Source organism: Antechinus flavipes, chromosome 3, assembly GCF_016432865.1.
Source record: "Antechinus flavipes isolate AdamAnt ecotype Samford, QLD, Australia chromosome 3, AdamAnt_v2, whole genome shotgun sequence".
In the NCBI taxonomy this organism is placed as follows: Eukaryota; Metazoa; Chordata; class Mammalia; order Dasyuromorphia; family Dasyuridae; genus Antechinus; species Antechinus flavipes.
This window is the reverse complement of record NC_067400.1, coordinates 588286256-588313498: the sequence shown is the minus strand read 5'-3', so window position 1 is coordinate 588313498 and position 27243 is coordinate 588286256. Positions and strand designations below refer to the sequence as shown.

Here is a 27243-nt window from a genome sequence, read left to right as displayed (position 1 = left end):
TATTCAGAAACCATTAAATCTAAGTGACCTGACCTGTAGAAAAATCCTGGAAAGTGTTCTTTCAGCTCACTTGAAATCTTATGGTGAGAATTCAAGTCAATTCCGAAGCATCTATTAAGTACCTACTATGCGCTAGGTAGGCACTGGGGTGCAACTCAACCCTATTAATCTTCACAGAGAGCTATGTCACATTGAACATAAGCTTTAAGCACATGCAGGTATACCATCATCCCTCCTAGCCCTGCCCTAAAAATCGTTTTACAAAGTGCTTTCCTCAAGCCTAAGGTGTTGAGAGCACAAGAAGCAGAATTCCCATTTTGCAGATGAGGCTATAAAAACTACTTGTGGAGAAGTAACTTGAAAGATATTCTTATTATCATTATTATCAATTAAGGAGGTTGAGTTGATAAGAGTGAACTCTTTAGCTGAGAGTAAGGATGATTACCATAATTAATGATATCATAATAGATGCCCAGAGGCAAAAACATTTCCTTTTAGAATAGAAGAGAGAGGCTGAAAGCTTCTAGACCTAACCTTGGGACTGCAAGCTGGGGTATTAACTGGAACAAATCTGAGAGAGTCTCCCAAATTCATTTTCTGACTTCTCTATTGCTGTCCAGGGTGCTACCGTCCTTTCAGCCCCTAAAGTTCAAACATCAGGGGCTCCCTCTACTTCTCTGGCTTCATATATGGAATCAATTTCCACATCTTGAGATTTCTTTCTCTATACTGTCTCTCACATACTTCCTTCCTCTTCTCCCCACTCACATAGCCACCATCCCAGTTCAGAATCTTATTGTGGGGTAGCTAGGTGACACAGTGGGCAGAGCATCAGCCCTGGAGGCCAAATTTGGCCTCAGATACTTACTCGATGTGCATTTAAGTCATTTAACCCCGATTGCCTCCAAAACAAAAACCAGCCCAAAACAAATCAGAACAAACCTCTCATCCCCCTTCTGCTGAACTTCTGAGGTAGACCTCTAATTGGTCTATTTCAAATCTCTTTTGACTCCATCCTCCATGACAGCCAAAGTATTTTTCTAAAGAGTAAGTCCACATCACCCCACTACTCAATAAATTCCGATGGTTCCCTATTATCTCTAGGATCAAATATTGAATCAACTCCTCCATTTGGTATTAAAATCACTTTGTCTCCTGCTCCCCTTCTTCCCTTTCTGCTGCATTAATAAGCATTTCTTCCCCCAACACACCGTACATTAAAGTCATACTGACCCATTTGTTCCTCACACCCTATGGTCCACTTTATAGCTCCATGATTTTGCGGTTGCTCTTCCACATGTCTACAACACCCTCTCCTCTAGCCTCTGAATGTTAACATTTTTGCTTCTCTTTAAGCATTAATATAAGTATTACTTCTTCCAGGAGGCTTTTCTATCTCTTATGAGACCACCTTCCATTTACTCTGTAATTTTCTTAAATGTACTGATTTTGTAATGTGTGGTCTCCCTTGAACTCCTTAAGGGTTCTTATAATTTTTGCTTTTTATCACCCAATGCCTGGCACATAGGAGACATTCAATAAATGCTTGTTAATTGGGTGATTGGGGAATGAATTAAAACCCTTTTAATCATGCAGATTTAATTCAATCCAATTAGGATTTGTTAAACATCTACCTTGTGTAAGGTGTATAGAAGAATTCTAGGAGAAAGCTCTTGATTAAAACCTGTCTGTGACACATACTAAATGTATGCCAAAGGATAAGTTATTGCTTTCCTCCTTCAACACCAATCAACCAAAAAGCATTTATTAAATACTTACTGTATACCAGTCACTACTCTTACTTGGAAATACAAAGACAAAAGGAAAAGGATTCCTGCCCTCGTGAAGATTAGATTCTAACAGAGGAGACACATATATCCAGATGAGTATATATATGCACACAAAACAAAAACAAAATTATTTGGTTCACTAGCAGCTGAGGTAGCCATGTGAATCCAGGCAAGTGGTTTTCAATCTGAAAATCTCTTTTCCAGCAAAATCACAGATGTGAACAAGAACAGTAACAATAGCAAAACAAACAAATCATGCAAATTTCCAGGTACAGTGAGTCAGTTAGTCCTGACCTTCAAAGAGCTTGTATTCTATGGGGAATGTGCTGGTATGTGGGAAGAATACATTTTGTAAACAGAAAATCTATACATGGTAATTTGAGGAGGAGAAGGACATGAGAATTAAAAATGTAAAATTAAGGGGCTCCAGAAAGGTTTCCCATAGAAAAGAGAGAAGATACAGCCTCTAAGGTGCTAAGGTGAGGAGGGAATACTAGCCACACTGAGATGTGGGAGGTGTGGGGAAGTGGGATGGAGACAGATAGTCTGTGCATGGATGGAGGTTGGAAGTATTTTTTTTTGGTAAAACTTTTGAAATTTGTTTTAAACCTAAATACAAAATAAGAAAAAAAATTGCCATGTATATGGCAGAACATAGAGGATTCAATAAAAAAATTTCTTAGCAAGAAAACCTAATAAGTAAAACACATTTTTTTCAAAGCTGTCTTGCTTTTCTTTGCTTCCTTGTTGGTTTTCTTTTGTTCTCTCTTCTCTATACTTTTTACTTTATTTTTCCTCCATACCTCAAAAAAATTAATGTGAGGAATATATTTGAGTTATGTTCAAAGTTTTATAATTTTGCAAAGAAGTGATGTTCAATCTCTAATATCTCCTAGAATTCTGAGGAATGTAAAAATTTACATCCATCAATATTACCACTCTTATTTTGAAACACAACGTTGTTTCCCATAAAGAGTTACTTTTCAAAATTTTATAACTTCGCAAAGAAGAGATCTTCATCTCTTCAACCTCTGACTTCCTAGAACCCTGACTAATGGGAGATATAAAAATTTACATCCATCAATGTTACCACTGCTATTTTAAAATACAACATTATGAGAAGCATCTTGAATTTGGAATCAAAAAGCCTTTGACTGAATCCTGACCTCACTAGGTGATCATGGACAAGTCACATTATTCAAGCCTCAGTTAATTCATCTGCAAAATGTACATAATGTACTATGCATTCTTTTAAAAAATTTTTTTTATTTTGAAAAAAATTTCTTTACGGCATTATCCATTGCACTTTTTTTTACAACATTATTCCTTGCACTCGCTTTTGTTCCGATTTTTCCTCTCCCTCCCTCCACCCCCTCCCCTAGATGGCAAGCAGTCCTATATATGTTAGATATGTTGCAGTATATCCTAGATACAATACATGTTTGCAGAACCGAACAGTTCTCTTGTTGCACAGGGAGAATTGGATTCAGAAGGTAAAAATAATCCTGGAAGAAAAACAAAAATTGCACTCACTTCTGTTCCGACTTTTTCCTTCCCTTCTTCCACCCCTTCCCCAGATAGCAAGCAGTCCTATACATGTTAAATATGTCACAGTATATCCTTGTACTATGCACTCTTACAGAGTTGTTAGCTAATTTCATCTTCAAAATCAGTTCTGAAAGATAGCATTAATGATCTCTGTCTGAAATAAACTTTGTTCTCGGTAGACCATCAGCCTTAAGAATAGGATCAGTTTTTCTGTTTTTATAGAGATGGAAGTTGGAGACGGAGTGAGCTCATCTTATTAGTGTTTCATATTTTTAATGTGGTCATTCCTTTCTTTGCAAAAGTTGCTTGAAAGGAAAAGAGGGAAGTGAGATGGTTAAATCCTTGCAAATGGAGGAGTAAGAATATGGGGTGGTTCATACTGAAGAAACAGATCTAATGGGACACAGTGGAAAGAGAGATGGACTGAGAATGAAGACTTAGCCTGGAATTCTAGTCTGCTATTTAGAAGCTAGGAGACTTCAGCAATTCATTTTCTGTTCTGGGTTTTACTTTGTCAATAATCAAAGTTTTTAGCTAGAAAATGCCGTTGGAGATATTATGATTATAGATCATACATTATAAGTGGCAGGAGCCTTGGAGGTCATTTCCTCCAACCTTCTCATTTTTCAGATGAGGCAACTGAGGCTCAAAGAGATCAGGTCACCTGACCAAGATCAAGAGAATAAAATTGTTTACAAACTACTTTAGGTCCTAAGCACTATTCTAAGTGGGAAGTAAATGGCAGACTCAGAAGCAGACTGAGGCCCCTGAAATCTACTTTTTACCTTTCATCCTATCATACTGAAGATGAAAGAAATAATTAGCATAACAGAGTATAAGCTCCTTTAAATTTTTTAAAAATGTATTTTAATAGTACATTATTTTTTCAATTACATGTAAAGAGCGTTTTCAACATTCATTTTTGTAAGATTTTGAATTCCAAATTTTTTTTCTCCTTCCTTCCCTTCCTTCCCTCCTTAATTCCATACATACATTTTTAATATGTTTCTATGTGAATCAAGTTGGGAAAGAAAAATCAACATAAAAGGGAAAAACAAAACAAAACAAAAAAAGTGAAAATAGGATGTTTCCATCCCCATTCAGTCTCTGTACCTCTTTCTCTGGATATGAATGGCATTTTCTACTCAAAGTTTATTGGATCACTGTATTGCTGAGAAGAGATAAGTCTGTTATAGTTGATCATTGTACAATCTTGCTATTCTTGTGTACTGTGTTTCCCTGGTTCTGCTCAGAGTGTAAGCTCTTTGAAAGCAGAAAATATTTGGTTTTCTCTTTTTATTCTCAGCATCTAACAATGTCTGGAACATAACTGGCACTTGGTGAATGTTTGCTGATTGGTTGATCAGAAAAGTAAGTGGTATAGGAACCCCAGGAGGTTCTTGTCTTGGCTTTGGCGTTGACTCTTTGTAAATCCACAGTTAAGTCACTTCTCTGGGTCTAAGTTTCTTCCTCGGTAAAATCCTTGTATTTTTTTCCTCCCAGAATCCCAGTGGATTCAAAACTACAACCGACTTCAAAGCTCATTAGATGTATCCTTGTACGGAAGAAACAGGACTGATTTGCATTCAGAGGACCTGAATTCAATTCCAGACTTGTTTCCTGTGTGATCTTGGACAATGTACTTAAATTTTGGGGGCCAGTTTCTTCCTCTGTAAAAGGAAACTAGAAGAAAGACTAGATGTACTTAAAGATTCATCGAGCTCAATTCCACCCCATCCCCATTTTACAGAGAAGGAAATTGAGGCCCAGAGAGGAAAAGTGATCATGATCAGTCCCAGAGAAGGAATTTTAACTCTGGTCTTCTGACCCCAAATCAAACAGCCGAGGACGGACTCTGAGGACGTTGGATTTGGAGCTGGAAGGGTGATGTGCGTGTCTGGGAAGCTCAGGCACTGAAGTGTGAGGCAAGGGGGTCTCTTCAATTCCCAGCTCCTCTCAAGGTCTCCGACGGGGCAAAGGAAGGAAGAGCATCTAATCTTTTATTGCAGCCCTGGCCACAAGGGGTTAAGTGATGGAGCCTAATGTGGTGGGAAAGGCCCTGGAAGGATCCCAGTTTGCTCTGTAATTGCTGGGTGACCTTGGGGAGGAACTTCAGGGGGATGGGGGCCTGGGAGACGGATGGGGTGGGGCCGGGTTATCGCTGGGGTCTGAGGCCTTCCAGCTGGGAAGAGCTGGGGTTCAGCTCCGGCCCCGGAGACACTGGCTGGGCCTGGGGCAGAGCCCGGCCCCCCGGGCAGGGCCCCGAGACTCTCCAGGCGTCCATCCCTCCTGGAGCATCTCTCAACTTGGCTCCTACTTTGGGAGGCGCTCCGGGCCGAATCCCTGGGGTGAGATCCGGGAGGACTGGCGGGGGCAAGGGGAGGCGCCCGGGAGGTTTCCGATCCGGGGCCTTGGACAGCGCGGCAGCTGAGCATTCGGTTGTGTCCGAGACCCGGAGCTCCCGCAGCCCTCTGGCCGCGCGCGAGGAGGGAGTGTGGGGGGCGGGGGGAAAGCTGGGGACTCTCCCATTGGCTGAGAGGCGGGGCGGGGCGGGACGGGGAGCCTGGGAGGGCGGGAGGGCTTCGGGTCCAGCCGGGCCCGCTGCAGGGCCGGGCTGCCCGGATCACTGGTGGAAGGGGCCGGAGAGCGGAGCGGAACGACTGCAGAGCCGGGCTCGGGACTGGGGCCGGAGGAGAGCCGAAACCGATCCGAGCCGGGGAGATCCGGGCCGGGAGGGACAGCGCAAAGCAGGGCGGGGCTGGTCAGGGCTGGTCAAGGCTGGCCCAGGGCTGCGGGAGGCTCCGGTGCTATGGGCTCCGGAGAGGAGACTTAGAGCAGGAGGCTCCGCGCACGGCCCGGGCCGGCCGGGTATGGGCACCGAGCGCTGCCCTTGGCCTGGCCCCAGCCCCAACCCCAGCGCCGGCCCCAGCCCGGGCCCGGCTCCTGCCCCTAGCGCCTTTGTGATCCCCCTGCCGCCGCACCACAAAGAGCCCGCCAAGCGGGGAGACCAGGGTAAGTGAGGGGGGCCGCGCTCCCTGGGCTGACGGGCTCTCCCGGGGGCGGAGGGAGGGACCGGCTCCGAGGGGGTCTGGGGTGTGTACCTGGGAGCGCGGTGTTCGGAGCCGGGGGGGGGGGTGACCCGGGGCGTGTGGCTGCGTGTCGGGGCGCAGCTGTGTGTCCGAGTCCGGGTCCAGGAGGAGCCGCTCTGTGGATTGCCCGAGCGACCTGTCAGGTCGGGTGTCGGGTGTCCCTGTTTGTGTACAGCCCGTGTCAGAGTACGGTGCTTCTGTGTGTGTGAGGGGCGGTCTAGTGGGGGAAACAAATAGATTGGGAGCGGACCCTTCCCCCTTCGCGTTCGGTCTCTCGGGGGCAGACAGACCCTCCCCATCCCCGTCCTTCCTCCTGAATCCAGGGAACCATCTTCTCCTATTGTCCTTCCCGGCCTTTCTCAGCCCTAGCCCCTCAGAGCTGAGGCGGGAGACGAGGGGCTCTGCTCCCCTCTGAGAATCTCCCCGACTCGGGAATGAGAAAAAGGAAGGGCGGGGGCGGGGGCAGGGGCCGGGGTCCTGGCTTTTCCTGTGCTAATGCCGGACAGAAGGCTCGGTGCCGTGAGGCTGGCAACCCAGCTCTCCTTCCCTCCTCCCGGGCACAAAAGTCCCTAACTGTGGGGGCGTTTTCTCAGGGTGGGAACCGGGGCAAACTGAGACCCGCCTGGCCCATGGTATTTCTTTCTGGTCTTTTGTGCAGGGCCGAGGAGATAGGAAGGTCCTGGTCTCTGGGAGAGAAGATACATCCTATTGATATATGTGTATATATTTGTAGCTTCGGGTCAGTACTTTAAGGAAAAGAAAACTAAACTTAAGGTGGGCTATTGAAGAAACCTTTCATTTGTAGAAACAGGAACTCAAAACACCTGCCAGGTATCTGCTCACGGAACTTCAGAACCTCTGTTTGGGGAGGGGGGCAGTTGTGGGTCTTATTTTGGAGGGGTGGGTACAGGCTCAGTGACTCCTCCAAGGTCACCCACCTGGTGCTAGACAGAACCCTAGTCATAGAGGTTTCCCCAGAAAAGCTGGGCAGGGGAAGAGACTTGGTGAATCTGGGGTTTATCCAAGCAAGAGCTCTGTGCGTGGAGTTGGGGGACCTGGATTCTATTGGGGTGACCTTGGGGAAAAATAATTTCATTTCTCTGTAAATCAGGAGGTTGGATTAGAACAGGACTTTTTTTTTTTTTTTTCTGAGGCAATTGGGATTAAGTGACTTGCCCAGTAGAACAGGATATCTTAACTCTGTGTCCTGCTGCACGTCTTGGGCAGTCTGGTGAAGCCTATAAATCTCCTCTCAGAATCATTTGAGGAAATGAATAATTTAAATCACACAGACTATAATAGGAATGAATTATGTTGAAATAAAGTTAGAATTTTTCTACTGGAATTAATGCACCCCAAATTAAGAACTCCTGTTCTAGATAACATCGTTCAGCTTTAGCTCCAAGACCCTCTATTTCTCCTGACTCTTGTTTGAGAGGAATATTAACAAAGTTGTAGTTTCCTTGTGGTTTCCTTAACCTGTGTCTGTGAGAGATGGGAGTGTTTGGGCTTGGAAGCAGCTTTTGTGGGATAATGGAAGGGGTTCTGGATAGAAAGAAGAAGAGCAGAATTTATACTCTGGCTCTGCTGAATCTGGCCAAAGCATTTCCTTCTCTGGGCCTCAGTTTCCTTTCCTGTAAAATAATATGATTTCCATGTTTTCTTTAAGCTTTAAATCCTTTGTATCATTTTGGAGAGATGAAACCCTTCTCCAGAGATACAACTCAACTAATGTTTCTCCGGGAAAGGTGCTCTGCCCCTGTTCTGAAACCTTAACTGAATAAGCCTTTTGGTGGAAATACAGAAATTCCTGGGTAATATCCTGAGGGAAGGGGGATAAGATTACTCATAGGATTTAGGGCCAGCTGGGATTTTAGGAGGCCATCCACTCCAACCTACTCATTTTAGAGATGGGGAGATCAAAGTTTAAAGAGAATAAATGACTTGTCTAGGATCTCACAGCTGATAAATGTACCTGAGGAAGGACTTGAACTCAGACCTTGGGGACTCTACTTTTTGTCCTCCTTCCTCTTTACCATGCTGTTTCTCAGTTAGCTAAAAAATTCTTGCAGTCCTGTGTTTCAAGCTTTGGACCATTCTTGAAAGTTATAGAGCACTCCATCTGTATTGTTTAGCAAACAATTCAATAGAATAAATATTTATTAAGTACCTGCTGTGTATTCCAGAAAGCATGTTAAAGCTTAAAGAGTCAGGAAGAATATGCCTTTGACATTTTTAGCTGTGTGATCTTGGGTCAATTGCTTAGTATCTCTGTTCCTAATTGACTAGGATTTCACTGTCATAGATTGCAGTTTGCATTGATGGAGGGAGTTCTCCAGATTGTAGGTTCACTGAGATAGACCTGGAAGGGCCCTTAGAGTCAACCTCCTCAATTTAGAATTGAAGATCCTGTACCCACAGGTCATTATGTAGTTTGCCTAAAATCACTCCGGCAATGGCAGAGATTAGATGTGAATCTGGGTGCTTTCAGACTCCAGAGCCCCTACTTTTTTCAAAAGGATCACACCAAGGTCATGTAGCCTTTGCCTAATTTTTTTTTAAAGCATTTGGGATTAACTGACTTGTCTGTTGAACTCAGGTCTTCTAGTGTTCTATCCACTGTATCATCTAGCAGCCCCACCTTTACCTATTTTTGTATTTGGATTAGGGATATGAAGACTAAGATAACCTAAATTGTTCCCTCAAGTAGCTTACCATCTAGGTATACTAGAAAAAGTGCTGAATTTGCACTCAGAGGATCTGATCCCTACCTTTTAATGTTCCTGGACCTCAGTTTCCTCATCTGTAAAATTAGGGAGTTAGATCTCTAGATGGCTAGATCTTTTAATGGGAAAGTAGGAGGGAAAAGAACAAATATACAGATAATCTGTAACACATAAAAGAATGATATAAGTAGAAAAGGGGAATCGTGATCTCCTGGTATCTTATAGTCTTCCTATATACTTTGGCAATAGTATGAGGAAAGAAGCAGTGATCATTTTTATTGGGGGAAGGGAAAGGACTGCCAAGGAAGATTTCCTGGAAGAAATGAAAAGAGAACTGGACTTGGATTTTAGACTATCTGGGATCAGGTCCCACGGCTGACACAGACTGGCTGAGTAACCTGGAGTGAGCCACTTTTTCTTTGTATCCTCGATAGCCCTGGGTATATAGTAAGTGTTTAATATATGTCTGTTGTTTGATGGGGTTATTAACCTTTCAGTTATCACAGGTAATTCTCTAAGTCAGAGAATAGGTATTGGTTTGTTTGGGCAGAGAAAAGTTCTCTTTAGTAGTTTTCTAAACCAATCAAAGAAAAAAATGAAAGGAAGGGAAAGGATTTCAACAGTTGGGAGTGAGGAGGGAGGGGATTTCCAGGCAGAGGGGATGTGTGACCGGAAGTATAGATGAGAGAGGAGATGGCAGGATGAGATTGGAAGATGAGTTGATTTTTGTTTTGTTTTCAGTCATGAAGGATGGCAAAAGAGCAAGGGGATGAAGCTGGATGAGTTGGCACTTGATTGTGAAGGGCCTTGATCGCCAGGGTCAGAAGTAGGTACTCTCTCTTCAGTAAAAAGTGGGGATCCCTAAGGGATTTTTGAGTTGTTATAACACGATCACAGTCGCAGTTTAGGAAGATTATTTAGGAATCATAGAGAAGAGGAATAGGTTAAACTGGACAATAAGTTAGGAGGCTGTTGTCAGAGTCTACACCAGTAGTGTCCCAAATAGGGGACATGTTATGACCCTAATAAGACAGGGCTTTGATCTTCCTGCCCCAAGGAATAAGAGTTTAACCAATCACAACATGAGAAGATGGGTCTTATCTCATCCTCAGCTTGTCTCCATCACACATATTCCTACCCTTTATCATTACAGCCCAACACTCCTCCCTTCGCCTCCTCCCACAGCTCTGCAAGCTTCCACATTACTCCCATGTGAACCTGGACATCATAGGGCAGTTATAACCTAATCCCAATCCAGGCACACATAGTAGCAACGGGGCAGGAGCCACTGGGAAAATCTCTCCTTTCCCTAGTCAGGCAAACCAGGGGGGAACATTTTTGGTAGGGGCACTTGATTAAAAAGTGGGAAGAAATAAATACCTAATAGATTTATTTGAATCTTCTCACTCTCTCTATGGCAGGCAGGCAAAGTTAGTGTATTACACGCACTTTACAAATGGGGAAACTGAGGGTCGTCAAAATGAAATTAAGTGTCCAAAGTCATACAATACAGATATGGTAGAACGGGAAGTAGAACTCAAGCATCTTATCTCCTAGAAATGGCTGTGTCTCCTACAGGTGGTTGTGTGGTACTCAACTCAAAATGCTCTAATTTCCAGACATTTCTGTTTAGATTTGATTTTTTTTAGATCACATTCATTTAATGACTATTTATTGTTTTCTATGCATGGAAAGCTGGTCTGAGGTACAGAAAGGTCTGTCACAACTCCTGCCCTCAAGAGAAGGCAGTGGGAGAGAAGATGGATACCCATAAAATTCCATTTTCCAGAGTGGTATTCTATACTGCATTTCAGATTCTCCGCTCCATCTCCTGCCTGTCCTCTATTCCCCTCCCTCCTCTTTCTCTTAAAATCTTTGTCTTCCTTTAAGGGTCAGCTTTGGAGCCCCTTTTCCACAAGGCTCTGGTCCCTACCTTTTTCTCAGCTCTAATATTCTATGTTTGAAGCTTCATTTCTAGCTCTGATATGTTATGGCAGATGTTTTTTATTTCTGACATTCTATGTTCTAAGGTTGCTCCCATCTTTGACATTTTATGTTCTAGACTTCCTTCATAAATCTGACATCTTCTAAAATCTCTCCCATCACCTTCCAACTCTGTGTTTTCAAGGAGTCAGAATAGACCCGGTCCCCTAACCCAATCTCCTTTATATTTTCAGTTACTTGTTATCTGACTGAGGGTGATTTCTACTTCTTACATTTTGTATATCTTGATTTGGCAGCCACTGGACTTGGGTGACAGAATATGGAAGGAGTCAGCTTTCTTCCCTACTTTGCTTGGGCTTTTAGAAAGATAGGATTTGAGGAAAATCGGGAGTAAATAAACCTGGATGGATGGAGAGTGGGAAATTGTTAGACATGCAGGGAGTTTTTTCTTTTTACCTCTTTACCCCCTTTCTCTTGGCCCTAACCTTTTTTACAAACCATTTTAGTAATAATGACAGTTTAAAAATATGGATAACATTTTCATATATATAATATATATAATTCCACATATGTATATTATTTTCATATATATGAACAGTGTGACCTTAATGAGAGTGTCTTATAATTAATCTTTAATGATTTCCTTATATTTCTTCTGGATCTTTTATACTGAATTTTCCACTGAGTTCTGCTTATTTTTGTTACAAATACCTCAACTTCATTTTTTTCATTCAATCTGATTACAGTAATAAACTGCTAAAATAAAACAAAGCAAAATAAAAATGAATAAGCAAAGGAAAAAAGAGCCTGGCTATATATAGTTATTTTGGTGGAAAAGTAGATCTGGGTTCATATTCAGCAGAAGATAGGTTAAAAAAAGCTACTCCTTCCAATTGGGATTATAAGTGACTTGCCCAGGGTCACAACAGGAAGGAAGTGTTAAGTGTATGAGGCTAAATTTGAACTCAGGTCCTCCTGACTTCAGGGCTGGTGCTTTATTCACTGCAATACCTATCTGCCCTCCCAAAAGCTACTCCTAAACCTAAGAATAACATCAAATGATCATAAGCCCCCAAAAGTTATTTGAAGACTATAAAAAAGAATTTAAAAAATCAAATAAAAGAGGTAGAGGAAAAATTAGGGGAAAAAAGCAACCCAAGAAAATTATGAAAAGAAAATTAATCTATTGAAAAAAGACAAGCATAGAGTTATTAAAATAGTGGTTCAAGCAACTGAATCCAAAAGTGCTAAAGAGGAGAGATCATGAATGGGGCTTATAAAATAAAATGTTGGGCTTGCATATAAACCTGGATGGGTCTAATTCATTCACCAGAATTCAGTGTTAGAGTAGAGGATTAAATAAATAGGTAGCCAGACAAAGAAAGAAAGAGGGAAGGAGGAGGGGGAGAGTGGAAGGGAAAGGGAAAAGGAAAGGGAGAAGGAGAGGGAGAGGAGGGGGGGAAACAGATTGATAATCTATTAAATCTTACTATGTACCATCATAGTGCTGGGAATATAAATATAAGCCAAAATAAAGATATTATTTGCCCTTAAGGAATTTATAATTCTAATGAGAAAAGATAATCCTTAAAGGAGAGGAGGAGGAAAAAGGCAGAAGAGGGAAGGAGAGAAATCACCTTCTGAAAATGTGGACTTGTCCCTACCTATTGACAGATGGTCTAGGGCAAGACCTTGTTCATTTACATAATGGAACTCTTACTAGTTAGATATTTTATTCAGACTTGGGGGCAAAGGTATTGAAGGCCTCGGCCTGGCTTAAAAGGTTCTTCCAACAGTTTGTCTCTGGCCTACTTTTCCATTATTCCTTACTAATGAATTCAATTCCTTTTAAATCCATAAACCCTTATTAAGCACCTGGTATGTTCCATGCTCTTGGGTGCAAGAATTATAAAGATGAAAGATGATATGGTTGCTCCTCTAAGGGAAGACAGAATTTCATATGTAGGATCAGCCATGTACAAAATAAACTCGGCCAATCAATCAACAAGCATTTATTAAGAGCCTACTGTGTGCTCATGGGGTTAAGTTCTGGGAATACAAAGAAGGCAAAGCCAGTCCCTTCCCCAGAGGAACTCACATTCTTGGAGGAGACAATTGTGTATAAAGGAGCTATAATAGGCTGAAGAGGAGGGAAAATTCTGATGAAGAAATCTAGGAATCCTGGAGTCAGGAAGACCTGAGTTCAAATTCGCCTCAGATGTTTACTAGCTATGTGATCCTCAGCAAGTCACTTAATTACATTTGCCTTACGGAGGGAGAGATCACTTTTAGCCAAGGCTTGAAAAGTGTTATCTAAGCTGGGCTTTGAATGGGTTTGGGAAACAATGGATTTGGAATCAAAGGGATTCAAATGAGTTCAAATTCCCTCGGTTTCTTTTTCCACCTGTGTGATGGTGGGCAAGTCTCTCCCTCACCTGGCTCCTCGTTGGGGCTGGCAGCAGGTGGCCACTGAGCTCCATCCAGGCCTAAATTTATGACCCTAGGATTGGATGGTTTTAACTGAGGAGAGTTCAAGACACGAGAGGGTGGCTTGTGGGAATGGATTGGAGGTAAGGAAGAGGAGAGAAGGAGGAGAGGAACATGGCTTGCAGTTCGGTTTGGCTGGAACGCAGGGTGTAATTCTCTCTACGACTCCTATGATTTCATTACACCTCAACTTTTTATTCATGCACTTAGAGAGTTCTAAAGGAAAGGAGGTAATGTGAAATTAGGCCAGGAAGAATGATTTGAGCCATACCAGGGAGGGTCTTGAATGCCAAACAAAAGTCTGTATTTTATGCTAGAGACAACTGGGAGTCACTAGAACGCTTTCCTCTTGACTCATGTAGGATGGATTGAAATGGAGGAACACAAGGTAACTGGCAATTATTACCTGAAGCTTTCCATAGGCAGAGAGAGAGTAGAGAGCATTCCAGGTAAGGGGAATACTGTGACTAAGACTGTGACATCAGGGAGAGGATGCTGGGACATGCAAGTGAATTGGTTTGAAGGGAGGGAGGGCTGGGCAAGGGCACCTGCCTCACTTTCCCCTCCAGAGCCGTCTGGGACCAGTGGCCAGACAGAGATCAGGGGAACCAGAGGATTCTGATTCCTGGATGCAGTGGGAGACCCTGGCCTTTGTAAGTTGAGGTCTAAAAGAAGTCCCAGTGGGGCTGAGACGGCACCCATTTAATGATTAACGCTGGGTGGCAACTGAGGCAAAGAATCTCCTTTTTCATCTAGTAAAAAAAAATTGAAATAAATAAACAAATGCTTCTGGGAGAGGGAAGACCTTTAGGATTTCTGGGAGAAACAGAAATGACTGCTATTTGGAGTCAATCTGAGTCAGTCAGAACCCAAACTGTGACCATAGGACTTGAAAGAGAAGGGCCTTCCTGTTGGTTTGTTTGGGGTAGGGAGTACAAGAGGTGGGGGAGTGAGTGGTCTCTGACTCTCCAGGGTCCCTAAATTCTGTCCCTTCTCTCTGACACCTACTTTTCTTTGCCCTGCTCCCTCCCTAAGACAATCCATCATCACCTCTTGCCTGGGTGACCAGAATAGCTTCCTCCTGCATCTATTCCAATCTGTCCTGCATACACCTGCCCAAGTCATCTTCCCGAGGGGACCTCCTCATAATCCTGCTCAGAAACCTTTAATGACTCCCAGACCCCACCCAACTTACATCTTCCTTTCTCCTCCCTGATCTCTCTCCCTCACCTCAGCTTCAAATGGCCTTTCTCTTTTCTGAGAGATGGTGGGGTACAATGGAAGGAGCTCCAGCTTCAGGAGCTGAAAGATGGTGACCATCCCATTCCTGCTTCTGGAACTTAAGCACCTTTGTGATGTCAGGCAGCTGCATTTTGGGGAAGCTATAAAATGAGGGATTTAGATTTGGGGTTTATCTGAGACCCCTTCTCTCTATGACTCCTATGATTTCATTGCACCTCAGCTTTTTTTCATGCACTTAGTGAGTTCTAACTTGAGTCACAATTACAGAGAAAAATATTCCTCCTCTTTATTCAAAACAATCTATATTGCTAGCTTGTCCCTTGGGAACAACCCTATGATAACACCCCTGGCTTTGATATTGAAGTGGAAAAAACCCCATAACATCCATTTTTTTAGTGTGAAATTCCAAATTCCCTTCCCCCCTCCAGCCCCTCCCAAATATTTATTTTTTAATGATTGAAACAAGATGTTAAATTCATTTTTAAAGATCTTAAGAGAAAGGTCAAGCAGTAAGCCTGGAGCGGATTTGTATTCCCACTTTTTTTCCCTCATAAATGTGAAGTAACAAGCTCACGAGAGTGAAATGATTTTAGTAAACTCGCATTTATGAAGCTTTTTGGAGGTGCAAAAGTGACACAATCCTGCCTTCAAGGAGCTTTTATTCAACTGGGAGAAACCATATGAGCCTCGAGATGTGATTAACAGACTTCTGATTTTAGTGGTATGGGGAAGACTCTCCCACAATGCAGAGTAATACTTCCTTGACCATGCAGGGGTCCTCAAACTTTTAAAATAGGGGGCCTCAGACTGTTGGAGGGCCGGACCATAGTAAAAACAAAACCTTTGTTCTGTGGGCCTTTAAATAAGGAAACTTCATAGCCCTGGGTGAGGGGGATAAACGTCCTCAGCTGCCGCATCTGGCCCATGGGCCATAGTTTGAGGACCCCTGATAGAGTTATAGAGTTATCAGAACAGGGCTTCTTAAGTTTTTTCCACTCTCAACTTTTTTTCACAGGAGAAATTTTTATGTAACTCTGGTTACATATCATTTATGGTATATCATTTATAGTTATATATCATTTGTTTTATATATATAACATATTTATATATTTGTTGATAATAAATCATCATTTTTTTGACTCCCACATTCAGTTTTGGGATTGTGATTCACATTTGAGAAGTTTGGCCTAGAGCAGCAAACTTTTTGGTCTCAGTATTCCATTACATGACCCCAAAGTTTATAGCTACGATATTTACTATATTAGAAATGCAAAATAATAATATTTAAAATATTTATTAATTCAACAACAACAATAAAAACAACAATAATGATCTTTTAAATTTGACATGGAGTTCAGAATTAGAATGATATGAGTTCAAATCCAGCCACAGATGAATTTTAGATGAGTGACCTTAGGTAAGGTATTTAATTTCAATTTCCTCATCTGTAAAATGGGGATAATAATAGCACCTACCTCCCCTGATTGTTGTAAGGATCAAATGAGGTAATAATCGCAAAGTGTTGGCATTCGGTAAGTGTTGTAAAAATGTTAATTTGTTATTATTTTCCACAACAAAAAATAATTAGTGAGGAGAGTGGTTTAGTTTACATGTTTTTGGAAATCTATTAGTAGTCTCTGCTTTAATAGAAGACATCTGGATTTTCCTATCTGCTTCTGCATTCAGTCTGTTGGAATATGTGATTTTGGCTTACGAAGCTTATGAAGGAAATCTGGTCTCACTTAGGGATCAGATACGTAGTTAGAAAAGGGAGGAGTGTTTTAGTAGAAAGTCAAATTTTAGTATTATGACAAAAATAATTTAGACCCTTTGCTCGCTCTCTGAAAAAGTCTTGAGAACAACCAGGTTGGAGACCTCAGAAGTAAGTTAATCAGCACTTGATTCCTGGTCTCACTTATTTTGAGGGTGTCTCTGTCCACTCACTTAGGGACCAGATATTAGTTAGAAAAGGGAGGAGTGTTTTAGTAGAAAGTCAAATTTTAGGATTATAATTTGCCTTCTCTGAAAAAGTCTTGAGAACAACCAGGTTGGAGACCTCAGAAATAAATTAGTCAGGACTTGATTCCCAGTCTCCCTTGCTTTAAGGGTGTCTTTCTGTCCACTGTATTACATATACTGCCACATATATACAAAATACTTCCAAAGTCCAGACAAGGTTATTTTGGGGACTAGCAGCTGGGGAGATCAGGAAAGGCCTCGTGTAAAAGGGGGCACCTTAGCCGAAGTTGAAGGAAGTCAGGGACCTTCAGATTTGCCGGGGTGTCTCAGGAGCAGAGCTAAGATGAACTCTTGGATCTTGTGGTTTTTGAGCTGGGCTTCCCCCCCACCCCAATCATAAGCTTTTTTGAAGCTAGAAATTCATTCTTTGGCAGATGGATCAAAGGTCAAGGGGAAACCTTAGTGGGTTCCAGCTCTTTAATCACCCTCATTGTAAAGGGATCTACTAAAGACTTGGGTCCAAAGCCTTTGTTGACAAAGAACAAAAGGAAACCCAGCCTAGTTGCACTGGATTATCCTCTTTAAACTTTATTCCTGAGCCAGATTTTGAATCCTTAATCAGTTCTCCACTTCTCAACTTGTCTTTGGTCCTCTTATTCCCCTAGTTATTCCAAGTGTTGGATACCCTGGGAATGTGGAGTTGTTTGAATATTGAGAGATCATAGAATTATAGAATAGAAAGTGTCAATGATGTGGTTTAGGAGCAATTCCTACTTCCAAATGATTTGTTTTGGGGGTTTAGCACCAAGTGATGATATTGTTGTTTAAGTACCGAATGTTGGGATTTGGTCACTTGAAGAGTTCACAATGGACATTCTCTTTGGCAAAAGGTAAATTTATTTAGGAGAAGTTACAGCAAAATCATGAGATACAATAGACACCAGGAATGGTAAATATGAAATAGAGTTGGAAGACTATGTGAAAATTAACAATGAAAGAGACAAGTTCCCTAATGGACCTCACAATTAACCAGGAGAAAAGAAACACCCCTTGAGTTTGGAGTGTGTCCTTAGCTGGCAGACTAATCCGTAGAAGAATGTAGCACCCTAAAAGAGTTAGGAGAAAGATACCATGAAGCATTGGGGGGTGGGGTAAAATGAGAGCAGACATATCACCTCACATGGACAGGAAGGAGGAATGGAAAAATACCATGAGGTAGCATCCTGGTGGCTATCACCCCAAAAAGGGTTCAGCAAAGTTGTGAGTCATGGACAGATTTTTAGGAGAAATTTAACCTTAGGGTTTTGATATAACTTGGATTTCTGGCTCGACACCGTAAAGTGGGGCTACCCATGACTTCCACAGAGAGTGGGATTATAAGGTTAAACTGATCCCTATCAGTGCTGCTTCCTTTAAAGGGAATAATTTTGTCTGTACTTCTGGCTCCCTCTGCCAACTTCTCCTAGGTACCCAGGACCTCATTATCAAAGATCAACTGAGAGTCCATTTAGTTTTTTGAATTCTAGTCTCAGCACCTTCTACAGGAAGCCTATAGTGATCACTTCAGCTGTAGTGACCTCCTTCCCTGAGCTACCTTGTATTTGTTACATATATAAACTAACTAGCAAGTCACCTAATCTTTCTCAGTTTCCTCATCTGTAAAATGGGGATTATATTTTGCACTTCCTATCCCTTTGGGCTGTTATTAAGAAACTTTAAAACACTCTCTAGAATGTGAGCTGTTATTGTCTGCCTTCTGCTTAATCTTATATTTATGAGTTTATTTTACTTGCGTGAGAAGCAGTGTGACCTAGTGAATACATCTGCCCTTAACACCAGAAAAAACCTGAGTTCAAATTCTGCCTCTGATACCTACCTATGTGACCCCTGGGCAAATCTCGGTGGCGACTCTTAAAATTTGTGGGCAGTAGAGAAGATGCTAATCTGCTTTGGTACAGGGACTTTCCTCACCTAACAATCCATTACATCAGTGAAATCGTGTTGGAGTTGATTCCCTCTCTCTTATCTGTATCTGGCTTAAGTAGACTTGGCATCCTGGGGAGAAAGCCTGTTTACTAGTAGTGTATGAATATATAGGATGAACTGGGCCTCTTGCCAATGTGATTTAAGCTTTTTAACAAGTAAAACAAATAAGCAATTATTACACATAAGTACATAGTTAGATTTTGTTTTCAGACACAACTGATAAACATAAATAAACTGCTAACCTAGCATTGTGTGGACGTCTCTGAGAAGCCACTTTAGGCTCTGTGCCAAGAACTTCCTAACAATCAAAGCTGTCCAAAGTAGAATGTCATATCTCCAGAGGTGGGGGAGGCAGGGTCCCTCTCCTCAAAGGTCTGCAGGGGAATCACTTGTTATGATGGAGTAGGGGGGTTCTTTTTTGACTGACTACTAAGGTGGCCACTGAGGACCTCTCCAGATTTGGAGTTTTTGTGATCTAATAATTTCAGGGAATTCAGCAAAACAATTTATAACTGTCTCGTCTGTTAATTTAATCTTTTGTTTAGTAATACTAAATACTAAATTAATACTAAATAAATACTAATAAATAATACTAAGTAATTGTATTATTAGTAATAATACTATTAATAGTGACCTAGTGACCTACTATTAAATACTAAATTAATTCTAAATATTAGTAAATACTAAAATAACCATTAATACTAGTAATAATAAAAACTAAAATTTATATAGCAATTTAAAATTTGCAAAACCCTTTAACTATAATGTCTAATGCCCACTGCTTTGTGAGAAAGGTAGGGCAAACATGTTTATCCCTATTTTATAGATATGAAAACCAAGGTTACAAAAGTGTCTGTTCTTGGTTTTGCCACTAAGTAACTGTGTGATCTTGGGCAAATGATTATTTCCTCATTTTCCTCATGGGTAAAATGAGGGGACTGGATTAGATGGTCTCTAAGCTGTTTTCCAGATCAAAATTTCTGATACTAGGATCTTCACTTTAGGTCTGATAATCTTGTGTTCTAAGGCCTCTCCCAAAACTGACATTTTGTGTTCTAAAGGTCCTCCCAGACCTGAGTCCTATGTTCTAAGGTGTCTCCAATTCTGACATTCTGTGTTCTAAGGTTAGTCCTGATATTCTAATAATATTCTAAGAGTCCTCCCATCTTTGACTTTGGTTATTCTCATATCAGTTGACATTCTAAAATCTGAGGTTCAGAGAATCCCTGTAGGATCCCTGTGGATAAAGACTGAAAGCAGATTGAGTTCATAGAATCCAGAATCTTTACAAATAGGAAAATGAAAGCTCTAGGAAGAGATACCAGAAAATCAGAAGCAGCCTAAGAGGGTATGTGGTCCATGCTTCTCACTTGACCCACGATGAAATCTGGAGCCAGAGGCCAGAGCACCCCAGCTTCCCGGACTCAGGCCCCTTGCTCCTTGGCCAGTGGCAAACAGTGAGTAGAGAACCTAGAAGGACAATACCAGAGCTGGACTAAGAGCTGATGATCTGGATTTAAGCCCTGAGGGCCAAAGGCTGATCAATGTAGAACTAGAGAAGGATATCAGAGGCCTGAGACTCCAACCTCATAATTTTACATCTGATGAAAGTGAATCCCTGGGAAGTAAAATGTTTTACCCAAGATCACCCAGGTAGGACACACCTGAGATGAGATTTGAACTCTGGTCCCTTGATCAGTACTTTTCCCATTTTTCCTCAGATTTCTTCCAAGCTATTTTTTTCTCCCTGGCTCCTTCTGTATATCCAAGGGACACTTGTCTCTGTATGGTTTCCAGAAGGGGAACCTGAAACTGATAGATAAAGCTCATTGCTGAAGGTCACACACCTTGCTGGGCCAGCAGATTCGAGTGGCTCTGCTGACTGTTAACTAGACATCAGTAGCCATCCTGCCTCTGGGGTGAGCGAGGGGAGACAGATGGTGAGCAAGAAGGGAGGGGATTTATTGGCAGCTTTTATCCACTCATCACCTTTGGGCATCCCTCCCACGTGGCTGCCTTTCAGCATTGCCGGCTTCCCGAGTTTGATCGGCAGTCACCTCCCAGGGAGCCAGGCCTGCCTCTGTGGTTCCGAGGGCAGGCAGGGTCTTGTGTGTGAAGCTGCTTATCTGCAGAATTGCTTAGAGCTGAAAGTGATCATAGAGCCATGGTTCTGAGCTAAGGAGTCAAGAAAAAATAAGTAAAAATTTTTTAAAGCATTTACTTTTTCTCCCTTCTACCTCTCCATTCTGCACTCCGAAAAAGAAAATCATTGTTAAAGGCAGCTAAGTAGCAGTGGATAGAGCACCAGCCCTGAAGTCAGGAGGACCCAAGTTCAAATCTGGCCTCAGACATTTAATACTTCCTAGCTGTGTGACCCTGGGCGAGTCACGTAACTCCAATTGCCTCAGCAACACAAACAACAACAACAAAAAATCATTGTAACAAATATGCATAGTCGAGCAAAAAAAAAAAAAAATCTCTACCTCTCCCTACCCAAAGTGGTGTCTCATGCTGCATTTTAAGTCCCTTACCTCTCTTATTGGGCCAACTCAAGTGGTTTGTAAATGCAATGTAAATATCAATTTGATGTAAATATAAGCTATTTTTATTTATTGGATGACAGGAGATGGGATGGGAGAATAGAAAACGAGTCTGAACCTCGTTTCAGCTATTTAGTAGTGTGAAGGTGGACAAGTCACTTACTCCTGTTTGCCTGAATCAACTGGAGAAGGAAATGGCAAAACACTCCAGTATCTTTGTCAAGGAAGCTCCAAAGGAGGTCACCAGGAGTAAGCTACAATTGAACAACTGGAAAGTAGAACTAATGGGTGACTTCTGTAACATCCAGTTATTGGGGAATTAAGGGAGGGACTCGTGCTTCAGAATGGTAACAAAATGCTGCTTTTGGAGCTTCAAAAGTGTGTCTGCTGACTTAGGCACCCATTCTTTTATTTATTTCTATAATTATAACTTTTTATTGACAGAACCCATGCCAGGGTAGTTTTTTACAGCATTATCCCTTGCATTCACTTCTGTTCCGATTTTTCCCTTCCCTCCCTCCCCCCCTTCCCCCAGATGGCAAGCAGTCCTTTACATGTTGAATGAGTATTCTAGATACAATATATGTGTGCAGAACCGAACAGTTCTCTTGTTGCACAGGGAGAATTGGATTCAAAAGGTAAAAATAACCCGGGAAGAAAAACAAAAATGCAAGCAGTTTATATTCATTTCCAGTGTTCTTTCTCTGGGTGTAGCTGCTTCTGTTCATCTTTGATCAATTAAGGCTCTCTTTATCGAAGAGATCCACTTCCATCAGAATACATCCTCAAACAGTATCATTGTTGAGGTATATAATGATCTCCTGGTCCTGCTCATTTCACTCAGCATCAGTTCATGTAAGTCTCGCCAGTCCTCTCTGTATTCATCCTGCTGGTCATTCCTTAAAGAACAATAATCCATAACGTTCATATACCACAATTTACCCAGCCATTCTCCAATTGATGGGCATCCTTTCATTTTCCAGCTTCTGGCCACTACAAACAGAGCTGCCACAAACATTTTGGCACATACAGGTCCCTTTCCTTTCTTTAGTATCTCTTTGGGGTATAAGCCCAGTAGAAACACTGCTGGATCAAAGGGTATGCACAGTTTGATAACTTTTTGAGCATAGTTCCAAATTGCTCTCCAGAATGGCTGGATGTGTTCACAATTCCACCAACAATGTATCAGTGTCCCAGTTTTCCCACATCCCCTCCAACATTCCCCATTATCTTTCCCTGTCACTCTAGCCAGTCTGACAGGTGTGTAATGGTATCTCAAAGTTGTCTTAATTTGCATTTCTCTGATTAATAATGACTTGGCGTGTCTTTTCATATGGTTAGAAATAGTTTCAATTTCTTCGTCTGAGAATTGTCTGTTCATATCCTTTGACCATTTATCAATTGGAGAATGGCTTGATTTCTTATAAATTAGAGTCAATTCTCTATATATTTTGGAGATAAGGCCTTTATCAGAACCTTTGATTGTAAAAATGTTTTCCCAGTTTATTGTTTTCCTTCTAATCTTGTCTGCATTAGTTTTGTTTGTACAAAAACTTTTCAATTTGATATAATCAAAATTTTCTATTTTGTGATAAATAATGATCTCTAGTTCTTCTTTGGTTATAAATTCCTTCCTCTTCCCCAGGTCTGAGAGGTAAACTATCCTATGTTCTTTGAATTTATTTATAATCTCATTCTTTATGCCTAGGTCATGAACTCATTTTGACCTTATCTTGGTGTATGGTGTTAAGTGTGGGTCAATGCCTAGTTTCTGCCATACTAATTTCCAATTTTCCCAGCAATTTTTGTCAAATAGTGCCTTCTTATCCCAAAAACTGGGATCTTTGGGTTTGTCAAACACTATATTATTAAAGTTATTGGCTGTTTTGTCCTTTGAACCTAATCTATTCCATTGATCAACTAGTCTGTTTCTTAGCCAATACCAAATGGTTTTGGTAACTGCTGCTTTATAATATAATTTTAGATCTGGTGCAGCTAGGCCACCTTCATTTGATTTTTTTTTCATTAATTCCCTTGAAATTCTTGACCTTTTGTTTTTCCATATGAACTTTGTTGTTATTTTTTCTAGTTCATTAAAGTAGTTTTTCAGGAGTCTGATTGGTATAGCGCTAAATAAATAGATTAATTTAGGTAGTATTGTCATCTTTATTATATTTGCTCACCCAATCCAAGAGCATTTAATATTTTTCCAGTTGGTTAGATCAGACTTAATTTGTGTGGAAAGTGTTTTGTAGTTTTGCTCATAAAGTTTCTGATTTTCCCTTGGCAGATAGATTCCTAAATATTTTATACAATCAGTAGTTACTTTAAATGGAATTTCTCTTTGTAACTTTTAACTGTTGGGTTTTGTTAGTGATATATAAGAATGCTGATGACTTCTGTGGGTTTATTGTATATCCTGCAACTTTGCTAAAGGTGTGGATTATTTCTAATAACTTTTTAGTAGAATCTCTGGGGTTCTCTAAGTATACTGTCATATCATCAGCAAAGAGTGATAATTTGGTTTCCTCATTGTTAGGCACCCATTCTTGCAAGAATGTAAAATAAATCTTTACTGAATTAAAAAAAAGATATCAACGATGATATCCTGATCTCACTCTTCCCTGAGTCTCCTCTAGGTTAAATGCTTCTGCTCCCTTCAGCAGATCCCTGTGGGGCATAAACTGAAGGCCCTTCCTGGTGCTGATTGTGCTCCTCTGAGAGTTTCCTGCCTTAGCAATGCCCCCCAACCGAGCACAGTGTGTGCCCGGGAGAGATCCTGAGTCCAGAGTTCACTTTGCATATTTTTGATTTAGAAATAAAATCAAGTCTGTCCCCTTTGATTAACTGTCCACATTTTCCCATCAGCGAGATCAAGGCCACAATAATTCATGAAAAAGTTCGGCCCTCACCCTCTTTGGCTCCAAGAGTCACACGCTTCCACCAATTTAAGCATCATGTGAAATATGAGTCCTTGAGTTAGCTCTTGGGGTTTGCTGGGTGGGGAGTCACGGGCAAGAACATTGTCTTGGGATGTGGCCAAATGGAGCAAAAGTTGCACCCGAGACTTCCTTACTTTGTGAAGGATGCTTTGTGGGGTCTGCAGCAAGAGGGGTGAGGGAGTAGCAGAAGAATGGCACAAAGGCCCAGGGAAAATTGGGGCATCTCTGAAAAAGAGGGCCCAGAACCTTTCCTGGATCTGCCCCAGAATGAACCAGGTCCAGCCAGGAGGGCCTAGGACATCTTAAACTTTCCATCTCCTCTTTTGTTATCTCTAATTCTGGATGTGGTGGAAAGAATGAGACTTCAGGGGTCAGGGATTCAAATCCAGGCTATCCTACCTCATGAGTTGGTATTGTTATTATCATCATTATTCTATGTTCTTTGGTACCTTGAAGAATATTCTAAGTTCTATAATGTTTCTGACATTCTGTGTTCTAAAGGCCCTTCTAGCTCTGACCTCCTGAGTTCTAAGGGCCCTCCCAGCTCTGACATTCTGGGTTCTAAGGGCCCTCCCAGCTCTGACATCCTGGGTTCTAAGGCCCTCCCAGCTCTGACATCCTGGGTTCTAAGGGCCCTTCTAGCTCTGACATTCCGTTTTCTAAGGATCCTCCTAATTTTGACAATACATTATACATTAACTTTCACCACTGACTCTCTAAGTATCTCTTAACTCCAATATTTTACATTATCAGGTCCTTTCTGACTCGTAACATCTGTTAACCTCCTTCTAGTTTTAACATTTCATGTTTCAAAGTCTAGACCAGTTCTGGCATTCTATGGTCTAACGTTCCTTTTGCAGGTAACATTTTCTCCTCTAAACCTCTTTCCACTTTCATGGGAAGCAGACTAGTTCAGGGAAAAGAACCTTGTCTGCATAGGACCATGAGAAAGTTGAAATTCCTGAAGGGGAAATGTCCAAGTCCATACAGATATGAAGTAGGATAGTCAGAATTTGAATCCCTGACCCCTGAAGTGTTATTTTCCCCACCATATCCTGGGGTCCAGAATTAGAGATTTGCTTCTGATGAGTTTTATCTCTTTGTGTAAGCTGAGGTCAGTCAGCCTCCATGAGCCCTTAGTGATGGTTTTTGATTGTAAATTTAGTTTTGAGGGCTAATAAGGCTACCCGCTGCCTAGCTCATCAGCAGATGCTCTATCAAGCAAATAAAGTAGAAGCATTCATAGTGGGGAGAATTGAGTACGCAGGCAAATCTTCCTAGTTCAAAGTTAAATCCTTGCCCATGTGGGCAGAGCCAGTTTTTCCCTCTCCTCCTCCTGCTGTTGCTTCTATTTATTTTTCTTTTTCCCCTTCAATTAACAAGTATTTATTTTCTCTCCTTTACATCTCCCTACTCTTCACTGAAAAAAAAATACTAAAACTCTTGTAACAAATATACTTAATAAAGCAGAACAAATCCCCACCTTGGCCACATCCAAAAACATGTGTGATAATCTGCACATTTGGTCCAATGCCTTCTGTCAAGAGATGATAGCATTTTTTACTTTTTAGATGGACCACTAATCAGGTTTCTTAAATATTTCAGAATTGTTCTTTTTCCCAATGTGATAGTTCCTGTAGAAGCAATTCCCCCGATTCTGTTTACTTCACTCTGCAGTTCATTCAAATCCTCTCAATTTTCTCTGAACATCATCTCTTTAGTTATTTCTTACAGCACAATAGTATTCCATAACATTCATGGACCATAATTTATTCAGTTATTCCCAGTTTGGGGCACCCTCTGAATTTCCAGTTTCCTGGTGTGGCTTCTGATATCTAAGAATAACTGAATCTTTTGTGATCTTTAATTCGGGATCCCAGGATGTGATGGAAAGAATGAGATTTCAAGGGTCAGAGATTCAAATCCTGGCTATCCTACTTCATATTTGTGTGGACTTGGTCATTTTTCTCTTCCAGGGATTTCAACTTACTCATGAATAGGATTAAGTGACCTCCAAGATCTCTTTCAGTTCTCAATGTAGGGTCTCTGAAGTGATGGTTCTCACCTGCAGGTCACTGATGGGTGATGTGCTCATTGGGAATGTATCTGCAAGTGAGCAGGTAGAACTCTGATTTGAAGTCATGATAATTATGTGGCTTTTTCCAGTTTCAGCTGGATAACCAAGAGCAATTCTACTAAGGACAGAGCATTTGTTTTCCTGAGAATTACAGTTTAACCAAAAAATCCAAACCAAATAAACCAACCAACAAACAAAAAAAATGAGACAGAATACCCATATTTAAATCCCAGCTCAACCATGTGGGACATTAATCCAGGAAGTGAGTTTCTCTCTGCTGCTTAGTGATGGAGGTAGGTTGCTCCCATCTTTGAAATTCTGACCATATTTATGCTTAATTTTAATTGTGGGCCTTTTGAGTGGCTGGCTCAAGTAGGGTCTGGAAAGGAGAGGCCAGTGGCCACCTCCTTTGATACAGTTATTGGAATCTTGGTAATGAAATTAATAATTCGTACATTAGAGTTCTAGGCCCTCTTCTGTGACCAGCTCTGTGACCAGGAAGAAGTCTCTTAAAGCCTCAGTGCCCCCAGGCTGATCTCTCGGGCTACCAGTTGTGAAGAAAATATGCACTGGAGCCTCTATGTTATGCAAGCATAGGTTAGTTAAAAAAAAAAAAAAAAAAAAAGAATGTAGTATGTTAAAGTTGCCAAGTTTTTTTTTTAATATACAATATTAAAACCCACCTTGTTTTTTTAAATTAAAGCTTTTTATTTACAAAACATATACATGGGTAATTTTTCAACATTGACCCTTTTTCCTCTTCCATGAAATAGTCATTGGATGAGTGATCTCTAATGTCTCTCAACTCTAAACCCTAAGATCTAGACTGAAAGAAGTTGTCCCAAACTGCCATTGCCACCAGAGACCAGCTTCAACAGAAAATAAGTTTGGTTAAGGCAAATTGTCATTTAAA

The 27243-nt window shown here is 41.3% G+C and overlaps 1 protein-coding gene and 1 long non-coding RNA gene across 4 annotated transcripts in view; one reads left to right on the top strand and one right to left on the bottom strand.

Moving 5' to 3' along the window:
• The window catches only part of LOC127555806 (uncharacterized), a 583775-nt gene that overhangs the window by 394106 nt on the left and 162426 nt on the right, over window positions 1-27243 (bottom strand). The window lies entirely within an intron of this gene.
• The window catches only part of ARHGEF10L (Rho guanine nucleotide exchange factor 10 like), a 221426-nt gene continuing 200123 nt past the window's right edge, over window positions 5941-27243 (top strand). For 2 of the 3 annotated variants that reach the window (XM_051988404.1, XM_051988402.1), the window contains exon 1: window positions 5942-6350. The gene's annotated coding sequence lies outside the window, so the exon portion shown is untranslated. Of the gene's footprint in view, window positions 6351-27243 lie in introns of all 3 variants that reach the window. The other variant, XM_051988406.1, reaches the window with a different exon arrangement.